The sequence below is a fragment of the Macaca thibetana genome, chromosome 12 (genome assembly GCF_024542745.1).
Source record: "Macaca thibetana thibetana isolate TM-01 chromosome 12, ASM2454274v1, whole genome shotgun sequence".
Classification (NCBI taxonomy): Eukaryota; Metazoa; Chordata; class Mammalia; order Primates; family Cercopithecidae; genus Macaca; species Macaca thibetana.
In genome coordinates this window covers 41,400,024-41,413,906 of record NC_065589.1, presented here as the reverse complement: position 1 = coordinate 41,413,906, position 13,883 = coordinate 41,400,024, and the positions used below count along the sequence as shown (strand labels likewise).

At 41.3% G+C, this 13,883-nt stretch overlaps 1 protein-coding gene across 2 annotated transcripts in view; it reads right to left on the bottom strand.

Moving 5' to 3' along the window:
• The window catches only part of FLACC1 (flagellum associated containing coiled-coil domains 1), a 63,936-nt gene extending 63,123 nt beyond the window's left edge, over nt 1-813 (bottom strand). The window contains exon 1 of one of the 2 annotated variants that reach the window (XM_050750658.1): nt 64-813. The gene's annotated coding sequence lies outside the window, so the exon portion shown is untranslated. The remainder of the gene's footprint in view (nt 1-63) is intronic. The other variant, XM_050750656.1, reaches the window with a different exon arrangement.
• Between the last annotated feature and the right edge of the window lie 13,070 nt (nt 814-13,883).

The following is a 13,883-nucleotide window of genomic DNA, read 5'->3' as shown; positions in this document are numbered from 1 at the left end:
TACTGGTTAGTATTAATAATCAGTAGAAAAAATAATATAAAACATCTTTTCCAAAGAGCTTACCTTGGACTGCCCAAAGATCTGTTATTCTCATGTGGCCCGAGTCAAGCATCTTAAAGAAATCACAATGTTAGAGAGAAATGGTTCCCCATCAACACAGAATCAGAGTTTACTTTAGATCAAATCCAGAGGTTCCAGAACTCAAGACTTTAGTGGCCATTCCAAGTGGTTGAAATGCCGAAGCAGAAAATTCACAGTATACGTAGTGTGGGAAGACAGACTTCTAGTGAATCCAATCAAAGGCTTTTACAAAGGCTGGCCTGGCACAAACATGAATTTCCCTTCTAAAGACAAAACAGTTCACGTTTCTCAGTATTGCAATGAAATTAAACTAGAGGAGGAGGTCACCCCTCCATTCAGATTCCAGTGACTTGGGCCTGAGTTGTGAGGTTTGCCCTTGGGAGATGGCAGGCCAAAGTTTGTTTATATTGTTGCTATGGACACAGAACAATAGCTCCTCATTGGCTCAGGGCTCTTTTCTTCAAGAGAGAAGGTTGGGAGAAACAGCCAATTAAATTCTCCAATACCTAAATCAGTGACCACCCTTAACAGCAAAGAGTTCATACTTTTAACACTGGATTTCCACTTTCGTCATCAGCCATGGGACAAAAACGCTTAAGGTATATCTTCAGAGGAAATAGAATTCAACAGCACTTTTAGGTTTCATTGGTCTGTGGCAATAGTTACCAGGCAGGATCTGTGATGGATTTTTAATTCCTCTGTCATCTACTCACAGAAACCTAAAACTCTAGACACATTTTTCCCTTGAGTTTAAGGCTTTGAAATCTGTGAAAGTAAAAATCCCCCAAGGCAGGGGGATTTTTCAGTCACAAGGTTTTCAGATTTTTTTTTTTTTTAAATAAAGCTGCTTTTTCTTACTATAGAAAAAAGTACTTGCTTATTATAACCCAGTGGCTTTCATTTTAGTTTTACTGCCACTCATTATAAGAAATATATTTTACAAATTTTGTAATAAAAAATTTCATGAAATAATACTCTTATTATTTGCTATTCTCATCTATTTCTTTTTCTTCTTTAAATTAAAGCTGATTATAATCCACTAGACTGAGTTCATGGTCCTGGTGGGTCACAACCCCCAGCTTACAAAATGTTCTTCTAAATTAATCTATTCACTCAATGTCACATTTGTTGTCTACCGTGTGCCAGGCACTGTTGCTAGGTGTGGGGATATACTTCAGTTCCTATACTCAATACAATTTAGAGATCAATGAGAAAACAGACAATAAAAAAGCTCAATAAAAGCATAATTAGTTTTTTTTTCCTTTGAGACAGTGTCTCACTCTGTTACCCAGGCTGCAGTGCAGTAGCATGATCATAGCTCACTGCAGCCTCGACCTCCTGGACTCAAGCGATCCTTCTGCCTCAGACTCCCGAGTAGATGGTACTACAGGTGTGCAGCACCATTCCCAGCTAATTTTTTTGACTTTTAGTATACATGAGGCCTTGCTATGTCACCCAGGCTGGTCTTGTACTCCTGAGCTCAAGCGATCCTCCTGCGTCAGCCTCCCAAAGTGCTGGGATTACACGTGTAAGCCACCATGCAGCCACAATGACTCATACTAAGGGACTCGCCAGAAGCAGTGGGAGTTCATAGCAGGAGTTATCTTCTAGTCCAGTGAGTCAGGTAGCAGTGTTAAACAGAGAAGAGATCTGACTAGATCTACATATCAGAAAGATCATTCTGACTGCAATATAGGGAAGCAATTGGAAGGGCCCAGGAAACCAGGTAAGTCTGTGGCAGTGGTCCTCATGGGACCTAACGATGGCCCTGACCGAGGAGCAGCAGTGGGGATGGAGAGAAGACATGATAGGACTTGGTGATTGACTGGATGCTGGGGTGAGGGAAAAGGAGAAGGTGACGATGATTCCTGGCTCTCTAGCTCGAGCAACTGAGTTGAGCGTGGTGCCATTTATTGAGACAGGAAAGTCTGGGGGATAAACGGGTTCTGGGGAGCAGATTATTAGTTCAGTTTTGGATATGTTAAAGTGCAGGGAGACTAATAGACAAGTGGTGATGTCTGTTAAAGTTTCTTATATATTTTAGAAGTTCAGAAGATTCTGGCCTAGAAGCAATATTTAGGGGTCTTCAGAGTGGATAATATTCCAAGCCAAGGGAGTGAGTGAGATCACATATATAGAGTATTGCATAAGGAGAGAAGAGGGTCTAGAACAGAGCTCCGAGGACACCAGTATTTACGACAGGATTTTTCAAAGTGTGGGCCATGTGTAGTTAAAATGCATAGACCTGTTGCCTTGATTGCAAGTGACTTACATCAAAGAGGTTTATTAACCTCATGAAATACAGTCTGGAAGTAGTGCTATCAGAGTTGGTGCAAAGATTCAGCAATGTCCTTGGAGAACTGGGCTCTTTCCATCTCTCTGTTATGGCAGCCTCAGTGTGTTGATGGAGGGAAGCCTCTTGGTTGCACTACGGCTGCTTCAACTCCGAGCACCAGGAACAGGCTAGATGAAGAGAGACTTTCAAAGATTAAAAGGAGGGAAAGAACTTAGAGAACAGTTGATAGACTCTATTAGTCATCTAGACAATCTGTCTCCATCCAGAGATTGAATATTTACTTTGAGTGTGTTTAGTGTATAAAATTTTATATTTAAATCCTCTTATGATTAAAAAAAAGCAGCAGGATTTGGGTCTTGACTGCAGCGTGGCTAAAAACAGAGATACAAAGGAAGCAAGTGCTGAAGGAAAACCCCAGCCACTCAACTTGGTGAAGGCTCAGCACTAATTACTACTGCTTTGGGTCTCCCCACTCCCCTTTCATCTTTTTGGACACGAGTAAAGCTTTGCCAAGTCCAAAACAGCAGAGCAGAAGGAAATGAAGGCGTTTAGGGGTTAAGTGTTAAGTGCTCTTCTCTTTGATGAAATTGGCAAAGCACTGGCATCCTCAGTATCTTCCCCTAAAGCAAAGTGTCTTACTATTTGGAAAAGAGGTGGAGGAGGCCAGAATACCAATAGTAAAACAAAGTATAAGTTGAATAAATGAATGAGAGAAACTGCAACTTAATTCAGACAGTTAACATTATCAAAATTGGTCTGCACAGGGCTTGGGGAAGTAGACATCCTCTTGTGTTATGTTGCAGTGTTCATGAAGTGGCAAATATGGTCAGCTGGGAGCATTCGGAGGTTTTCCATCTGTGGAGTGCTATGTGTGGCTCTATGAGAATACTCCCAGTGTGGAAAAGACAGTGTTCTCTTAAGAAGCTTGTAATTATCTCCAACTTGCTCACTTGCTCAACTCTCTTTGATCCTTGTCTTTCAACATCTGACTTTAGAGTGGTGTTAGGCTAACTCCTATGGATCATCCTGAACAGCCCCAACCAGGTAGCCACAGGAATCCTGTGAAAGCCTGCAGTGCTACCCTTGCACCTAGAAAGAGGGGCCACTGTTCTAAGCCCTGGGCTTCAAAGGACTCTGCATAGGACAGGCACACACAGAAACCTACATTTGTTCAAGAACACGTGGGCCCGGGCTGGGTGCAGTGGCTCACACCTGTAATTCCAGCACTTTAAGAGGCCAAGGTGGGTGGATCAACTGAGGTCAGGAGTTTAAGAACAACCTGGCCAACATGGTGAAACCCCGTCTCTACTGAAAATACAAATATTAGCTGGGTGTGGTGGTGCGCGCCTGTAGTGCCAGCTACTCGGGAGGTTCAGGTGGGAGAATTGCTCGGACTCAGGAGGCAGAGGTTGCAGTGAGCCAAGATCATGCCACTGCATTCAAGCCTCGATGACAGAGCAAGGCTCTATCTCAGAAGATGAAGAAGAAGAAAACAACCACAACAACAAAAAAAAGCAAAACACGTGGGCCCTTGATCTGGAGCTCAGCTCTGAAACAGCAGGAACCATAACCCTAAAGACTCACTCTCATCATTAACCACATTCAGGTCTCAGGGAATGCTTTACCACATCTTTTACCCTTTATCTTCAAAACAAAAGAGGACTGTGCCCAAATGCTATAAAGGTTTGTGGGTCATGCTGCTGCTGAGATCAGACACAGACACTGCTTTGGAGTGCAGGAAAGACTGGGGCAGCAGCAGTAAGGTAAGAGGAAAGGTAACTTGTCAAAACCTCTCAGCAGGAATGCAAGGTTTGTGCATAATGAAATATATTCTCCAGTGGTGCTGAGCACCCATTTTTTACTTCTTTTAATGCCTTAATTTGTAATTCCACAGGTATTCGTATACAGGAATGGTATTTGCAAGAGCTACATATGGTGGCTGAAGAACATTGTGCAATATGAATCCTGACTACCCTTAAATTTATATATATGTAGATCTAGATGGAACACGAAGCGTGATACCAACTCTTCATATTACTGGATAGATCTAGAGATTGTTTCAGAGGCGGTAAAAACAGCCATAGAAGTGGTAGTGAATTATATGAAATTAAAATACTCCATAGCATTTTCTGGCCCATGATAATGTTTGAATGTGATGTGAAAATCTTGCTTTTGAATAACTGAAGTGATTTTGCTGAGAAGGCAAGACAATTTTGTGAAACAATACTTTGATTTTTATATATTTGGGTTTTCTGTATTTTTCATCATCTCATAACACCTTAGGGGTGCTTTCTTCATAACTTCTTAAACTAAGGAACAAAATACTTCATGCTATTGCTGGCAACATGACCTGCCAGCCAACATTTGTATTTTGGCATCTTTTCCGAATTTGCACAGTAATATTTGCTCATTTGAAAATTTTGTGGCATTTTGGTCCTTAACTCATAAAAACTAATGAAAAACAGAAAAATAAAACTTACTATTAACATAACTCAAATTGAATATAGTGAAACTAGCAATGGAAGTCAACAGGATGCTCAAAGCCCCAAATCTTAACCCTCATCAGAAGGTTTCTGGACTTAAACACATCCACTAGTAGTCATTTGTGAAAGAAAACACAATTAAAGATGATAGCACTAAATTTCATATCAAAGTAGAGTCTCAAACTTCATTTCTCACAAGATGGTCATAATTCTAAATGGATACTGAGTTTAAAAAAAAATAGTTTTTGTTTTATTTCCAAGATGGCAGATTAGAGTCTTTAAGTGTGCCTTGACCCCTTGGAAATAGCAAGATAGTGTGTAAAGATCATCTCTGTGGGTTTTTATTCAAAAAGGAAAATGGGAATCCACTAGAATTGTGAAGGACACCCCAGATGCCAGGGAGGAGAATGTGGACAAACAGCCCCAGTGATGGCATGCAGCTGATAAAAATGAGTGAAGCCCCAGTACATGGGAGAGGCAGAGAGCCTCCCTCTATGACTCACCTTTCCACTTGGGATCCAAGCAACCCAGGCTGAGGGAGAGCACTTTGTTTCTCACAAGTGCTGGAGCTAACTTGGGGAAGCAGCTTAGAAACACTGTGAGAAAAAGACACAGAGAAAAGCTGCAAACATTTTCCTAGACTCGGGACTGAAGGCAGGGTGCCATTTTTAATCCAGGCGTGGACAGTCAGTCATTCTCTGGTGACCTAGCAGTGTGGCCACACAGGCATTTTAGTCTTGGGTCAGCAATTGGAGCACCTGCTCTGGCTTAGGGTAAGGGTCTCCATAGCCAGAACTGTGCAAAGAGCCTCAGCAGTAGGTGCTGGGATTGTGCTCTCCCCCTTTGCATGCCTGAGGTGGGAAGAGAGCTGCTACAGCTGCAGTTTCTCCTGTGTGATGAGACTTGCAGCCAGGGCTAACTTAGTGACCTGGAACTAGTCTGCATATGTCACTGCAGGGTGACCCAGCCAGCTCCCCTGAGATTGTGGTGCAGCAGAGCCCTCTCTGCTCCACCCTCAGGCAGAAATCCAGGCATTTGGAGCACTTGCTTGTTGGGACCAGCAGCCGAGCTGCCCCACCCTTCATGGACATAGATTGTGGTACAGCATGGCTCTCTTTGCTCCACATCCAGGCAGATCTCCAGGTGTCTGGAGCACCCCCTTCCTTGGATCAGCAGCCTGAGTTGTCCTACCTTTCCTGTATATAGATTGTGGTGCAAGGGTGCCCTCTCCACTCCACCTCTAGGCACATCTCCAGGCATTTGGAGCACCTGCTCACATGGACTAGCAGCCTGAGTGCCCTACCCTTCCTGTGCAGAGATCTGGGTGTGGGGAGGCACTCTCCGTTTTGCACCCCAGCAGATCTCCAGGCATTAGGTGCACTTGCTCATCTGGTTCAGCAGCCTGAGCTGCTGCCCCTCCCATTCCAAGACATAGATGATGGTGCAGCAAGGCCCTCTCCACTCCATGACCAGGCAGATCATCAGGCATTCAGAGCACCCATTTGCCTCGATCAGCAGTCTGAGTCACCCAAACCCTCCTGTGCAGAGGTCTTGGTACAGGGGGCCCTCTCTCCTCCATGCTCAGGCAGATCTCCAGGCATTCAGAGCACTTGCTTGCCTGGAACAGCAGCCTGAGCACCCCACCCTTCCTGTGCATAGATCCTGGTGTAGTGGGGCTCCATGCCTAGACAGATCTCCAGGTATCTGTATCAGTGACTCTACTGGATTAGTCTAGGCCGCCCCCATTCCTGAGCAGGGAACTTGGGGTCAAGGAAATTTCCCAAGCATCTCTAGGTGCTTAGTAGTGGCTACCCACTGCATTCCCCCTTGGTGCTGGTGCTTGTACCTGCCATCAGGGGACCTATATTTGGACCTGCCCAGTCCAGCTCTGCCCATTTTGGCCCCTACCTCCCTGTGTCTGAGCAGGGAGCTCAGACCACTATGGACCTCATGAATTTGCTCATTGCCTGAGGTAACAGAGCTATTCTCCATAAACAAGGATCAAGTATACACCCAGTCACATTGGCCAGAGCAGACTCTTACCTATAAGCACCATCTACTGACTTGTAGGTTGAACTGCACAGCCCAATATAAAACCTGCTGACAGAAGTGAAAAGGGTTATAGAAGCAAAGCCAAAAGACCCTACCCAGCATTCTTAATAGTCACACTCCCTAGAGAGGGGGGAAAAGGGAAAGAGAAAGAAAAAAAAAACAAACCAACAATATTATAGGGAAAGAAGGAAAAATAAATAATCCTACCCACATGAAAATCACTATAAAATTAAAATGCCAGCATCTCCAGATGAGAAGGAATCAGTGCGAGAATTCTGGCACCACAAAAAATCTGAATATAATGACACCACCAAAGGATCAAACTTGCTCTCCAGCAATGGTCTATACCCAAAATAGCAACTCAGAAAGAACAGTTACATAATTCAAAGCATGGATTACAAGGAAGATCAATGAGACCCAAGTCAAAGTTAAAAATCAACAATACAAAACTTCTAAAGCAATCCAGGAAATGAAGGAAGAGATAAATATGGTTAAAAAGAAATCAATCAGAGCTTCTGGAGTTGAAAAACTCACTCAGGGAATTTCAAAATACAATTGAAAGCTTTATCAATAGACTGGACTGAGCAGAAGAAAGAATTTCAGAGCTTGAAGACTGATCTTTTGAGCTAACTCAGTTACATAAAATAAGGAAAAAATAATTTTTAAAGGTGAACAAAGGCTTTGAGAAATATGGGATTATGTAAAACAACCAAACCTATGAATTACTGGCATTCCTGAGAAGGAAAAACATATTTGAGGGAATAATTCAAGAAAGTTTCCTTAATCTTGCTAGAGGTAGACATCCAGATACAAGAAATTCAGAGAACACCTGCAAGATACTATACAAAATGAGCATCACCAAGGCATACAGTCACCAGACTGTCCAAGGTCAATGCTAAATAAAATACTTTTTTTTTCCAAGATGGAGTCTCACTGTCACCCAGGCTGGAGTGCAGTGGCATTATCTTGGCTCACTGCAGACTCCTCCTCCGGGGCTCAAACAATTCTCATAACTCAGCTTCCTGAGTAGCTGCGACTACAGGCGCACACCACCATGGTCAGCTAATTTTTATATTTTTAGTAGAGACCGGGTTTTGCCATGTTGGCCAGGTTGGTCTTGAACTCCTGACCTCAAGTGATCTGCTGACCTTGGCCTCCCAAAGTGCTGGGATTACAGGTGTGAGCCACCACGCCCAGCAGAAAACATCTTAAAGGCAGCTAGAGAAAAAGGTCGGATTGTGTACAAAGGGAATGCATCAGGCTAACAATGAACTTCTCAGCAGAAACCTTACATGCCAGGGGAGATTGGAAGTCTTTTTTCAGCATTCTTAAAGACAAGAAATTCCAACCAAGAATGTCATATCCCTCCAAATTAAGCTTCATAAGCAAAGGAGAAAGAAAATATTTTCTAGATAAGCAAGAGCTAAGGGATATGTTACCACCAGATCAGCTGTACAAAAGATTCTTAAAGGAATTCAAAACACGGAAATGATAGAATGATATCTGCTATCACAGAAACACACTTTTAAGAACATAGCCTATAGATCCTATAAAGCAACCACACCATAGAAATTACAAAACAACTGCTAACAATCTCATGATAGGATCAAACCCTTGCACATCAATATTAACCTTGAATGTAAATGGTCTGAACACCTCACTTAAAAGGCACAAGGTGGCAAGTTCGATAAAAAACAAGAGCCATCCACTTGCTACCTTCAAGTGACCATTCTCACACATTAATGACATCCATAGGCTCAGAGTAAAGGGTTGGAAAAAGATTTACCATGCAAATAGAAAACAAAAAATGGGTAGGGGTTGCTATTCATATATCAGATAAAACAGACTTTCAACCAACAAGAGTAAAAAAATGACAAAGAAGGGCATTACATATGATAAAGAGTTAATTCAACAAGAAGACTTAACTACCCTAAATATATACACAGCCAACATTAGAGCAACCAGATTCATAAAACAGGTACTTCTACAAAAAGACTTAGCCACACAATAGTAGTGGGGGACTTCAACACCACATTGACAGCATTAGAGAGATCACTGAGGCAGAAAATGACAAAGAAATTCAAGACTTAACTTCAACACTTGACCAACTGGGCCTAATAGACATCTACAGAATATTCCACCCATCAACCACAGAATATACATTCCTCTCATCTGCACACAGAACAGACTCCAAGATTGACCACATGCTTGGCCATAAAGTAAGTTTTAACAAATTAAAAAAAAAAATCAAAATCATAGCAACCATACTCTCAGACCATAGTGGAATAAAAATAGAAATCAGTATCACGAAGATGCTCAAAACCACATAAGTACATGGAAAATAAATAACTTGCTCCTGAATCACTTTTGGATAAATAATGAAATTAAGGTAGATAGAAATAAAAAAATTCTTTGAAATTAATGAAAACAGAAACAACATATCAAAATCTCTGGGATACAGCAAAAGCAGCATTAAGAGGAAAGTTTATAGCAGTAAATACCTACCTCAAAAAGGTAGATAGATCTTAAATTAATGATCTAACATCACCAATAGAGGAAATAGGAAAAGAACAAACTAATCCCAAAGCCAGCAAAGAAAAGAAATAACTAAAGTCAGAGCAGCACTGAATGAAATTGAGACCCCAAAATCCATACAAAGAATCAATGAAACCAAAAGTTGGTTCTTTGAAAAAAATAAACAAGACTGATAGATGGCTAGCTAGATTAACAAAGAAAAGATCCAAGTAAGCCTAATCAGAAAGGACAGAGGTGACATTATGACTGACAGAAATACAAAAGATCCTCAGAGATTATCATGAACACCTCTATGCACAAAAACTAGAAACCTAGAGGACATGCATAAATTCCCAGAAACACACAACTTCCCAAGATTAAATCACGAAGAAATAAAAAACCTGAATAGTCCAACATTGAGTTCCAAAATTGAATCAGTAATAAAAATCTTAACAACCAAAAAAAACAAAAAAAACAAAAAACAAAGGCCCAGTCCATAAGAATTCACAGTCAAATTCTACGAGATGTACAAAGAAGAGCTGGTACCAATCCTACTGAAACTATTAAAAAAAAAAACTGAGAAGGAAGGACTTCTCCCTAACTCATTGTATGAATCATTCTGATCCCAAAACTGGGCAAAGACACAGACACAATGAAAAAACAAAACTGAAGGCCAGTATCCCTATGAACATAGACACGAAAATCCTGAACAAAATACTAATAAACTGAATCCAACAGCACATCAAAAATCTAATCCACCATAATCAAGTAGGCTTCATTCTTGGAATGCAAGGTTGGTTAAACATATGCAAATCAACAAATGTGATTCACCATATAAACAGAATTGAATTAAAAACAAAAATCTGGCCAGGTGCAGTGGCTCATGCCTGTAATCCCAGCACTTTGGGAAGCTGAGGCAGGTGGATCACCTGAGGTCAGGAGTTTGAAACCAGCTTGGACAACATGGTGAAACCCTGTCTCTACTAAAAATACAAAAATTAGCTGGGTGTGGTGGCACACACCCGCAATCCCAGCTACTCAGGAGGCTGAGGCAGGAAAATCATTTGAACTCTAGAGGCGGAGGTTGCAGTGAACTGAGATTGCATCACTGCACTCCAGCCTGGGTGATAGAGTGAGACTCTGTCTCAAAAAATAATAATAATATGATCATCTCAATAGATGTAGAAAAGGCTTTTGATAAAATCCAACATCACTTCCTGATAAAATATCTCAAGATACTAGGCATCACAGGAAATTATCTCAAAATAATGAGAGCGATCTATGACAAATCCATGACCAACATCATAATGAACAGGCAAATATAGGAAGCATTTCCATTGAGAACGGGAACAAGACAAAGATGCCCATTTTTACCACTCCTATTCAACATAGTACTGGCAGATTTTGCCAGAGCAATCAGGCAAGAGAAAGAAACAAAAGGCATTCAAATAGGAAAAGAAGCTAAACTATTTCTCTTTGCTGATGATATGATTGTATACCTAGAAAACCCTAGACTCTGCCAAAAGTCTCCTGGAACTGATAAACAACTTCAGTAAGTTTCAGGATACAAAAATCAGTAGCATTTCTATATAGCAATGACATTCAAGCTGAGAGCAGAATCAAGAACTCAATTCCACTTACAACAGCCATACAAACATACACACAATAGCTAGGAATACATCTAATCAGGGAGGTGAAAGACAGCTATAAGAAGAACTGTAAAACACTGCTGAAATAAATCACAGATGACACAAATGGAAACATATTTTATGATAATGGATAGGAATACTCAATATCATTACAATGGCCATACTGCCCGAAACGATGTACAGAGTGAACACTATTCCTATGAAACTACCAATATCATTTGCCACAGAACTAGAAAAAAAGCATTCTAAAATTCATATGGAACCAAAAGGAGCCTAAAGAGCCAAAGCAATCCTAAGCAAAAAGAGAAAAGCTGGAGGCATCTCATTACCTGACTTCAAACTACACTACAAAGCTACAGTAACCAAAACAGCATTGTATTGGTACAAAAACATAGATCAATGAAACAGAACACCAAATCCAGAAATAAAGCCAAAAACCTACAGCCATTTGATCTTTGACAAAGTCAACAAAAATAAGCAGTGGGAAAAGGACTCCCTATTCAATAAATGGTGTTGGGTTAGCTGGCCAGCCATATGCAGAAGAATGAAACTAGACCCTTACCTTTCACCATATATAAAAATCAAAGATGGATTAATGATTTAAATATAAGACCTCAAAACTATAAGAATCCTAGAAGAAACCTAGGAAACACTATTTTGGACATGGGCCTTGGGAAAGAATTTATGACTAAGCCCTCAACAGTAAATAGACAACCTATATAATATGAGAAGAATATTTGCAAACTATGCATCTGACAAACGTCTAATATCCAGGATCTATAGGGAACTTAAACAACTGAATAGGCAAAAACTAAATAAACCCATTTAAAAATGGTCAAAACACGTGAACAAACACTTCTCAAAAGAAAACATGCAAGTGGACAACAAACATGAAAAAATGCTTACCATCACTAATCATAACAGAAACGCAAATCAAAACCACTGTGAATATAAGATCTCACACCAGTCAGAAGGGCTATCATTAAAAAGTCAGAAAAATAAGGTATGTGGGAGCCCTGGGCAAGATGGCCGAATAGGAACAGCTCTGGTCTACAGCTCCCAGTGAGATCAATGCAGAAGGCAGGTGATTTCCACATTTCCAACTGAGGTACCTGGTTCATCTCATTGGGACTGGTTGGACAGTAGGCGTAGGCCAAGGAGGGTGAGTTGAAGCAGGGTAGGGCGTTGCCTCTTCTGGGAAGCCCAAGGGGTTGGGGAACTCTCTCTCCTAGCCAAGGGAAGCCATTAGGAACTGTACCATGCACTGCAGCCCAGATACCGTGCTTTTCCCACGCTCTTCACAACCCACAGACCAGGAGATTCCCTCTGGTGCCTATGCCACCAGGGCCTTGGGTTTCCAGCACAAATCTGGGTGGCCGTTTGGGCAGACACTGAGCTAGCTGCAGTTTTTTTTTTTTTTTCATACTCCAGTGGTGCCTGGAACACCAGTGAGAGAGAACAGCTCACTCCTCTGGAAAGCGGGCTGAAGCCAGGGAGCCAAGTGGTCTGGCTTGGCGGGTCCCACCCCCAAAGAGCCCTGCAAGCTAAGATCCATAGGCTTGAAATTCTTGCTGCCCGCTCAGCAGTCAGAGATCGATCTGGGACACTTGAGCCGAAATAATGAGTTATTTATGACAAACCCGTAGCCAATATCATACTGAATGGGCAAAAACTCGAAGCATTCCCTTTGAAAACTGGCACAAGACAGGGATGCCCTCTCTCACCATTCCTATTCAACATAGTGTTGGAAATTCTGGCCAGGGCAATCAGGCAGGAGAAAGAAATAAAGGGTATTCAATTAGGAAAAGAGAAAGTCAAACTGTCCCTGTTTGCAGATGACATGATTGTCTATTTAGAAAACCCCAATGTCTCAGCCCCAAATCTCCTTAAGCTGATAAGCAACTTCAGCAAAGTCTCAGCATACAAAATCAATGTGCAAAAATCACAAGCATTCCTATACACCAATAACAGACAGAGAGCCAAATCATGAGTGAACTCCCATTCACAATTGCTTCAAACAGAATAAAATACCTAGGAATCCAACTTACAAGGGATGTGAAGACCTCTTCAAGGAGAACTACAAACCACTGCTCAATGAAATAAAAGAGGACATAAACAAATGGAAGAATATTCCATGCTCATGGATAGGAAAAATCAATATAGTGAAAATGGCCATATTGCGCAAGGTAATTTATATATTCAATTCCATCCCCATTAAGCTACCAATGACTTTCTTCACAGAATTGGAAAAAACTACTTTAAAGTTCATACGGAACCAAAAAAGAGCTCGCATTGCCAAGACAATCCTAAGCCAAAAGAATAAAGCTGGAGGCATCATGCTACCTGACTTCAAACTCTACTACAAGCCTACAGTAACCAAAACAGCATGGTACTGGTACCAAAACAGAGATATAGACTAATGGAACTGAACTGAGCCCTCAGAAATAATACCACACATCTACAACCATCTGATCTTTGACAAACCTGACAAAAACAAGAAATGGGGAAAGGATTCCCTAGTTAATAAATAGTGCTGGGAAAACTGGCTAGCCATTATGTAGAAAGCTAAAATTGGATCCCTTCCTTACACCTTATACAAAAATTAATTCAAGATGGATTAGAGCTTCACAGAATTGGAAAAAACTGCTTTAAAGTTCATATGGAACCAAAAAAGAGCCCGCATCTCCAAGACAATCCTAAGTCAAAAGAACAAAGCTGGAGGCATCACACTACCTGACTTCAAACTATACTACAAGGCTACAGTAACCAAAACAGCATGGTACTGGTACCAAAACAGAGATATAGACC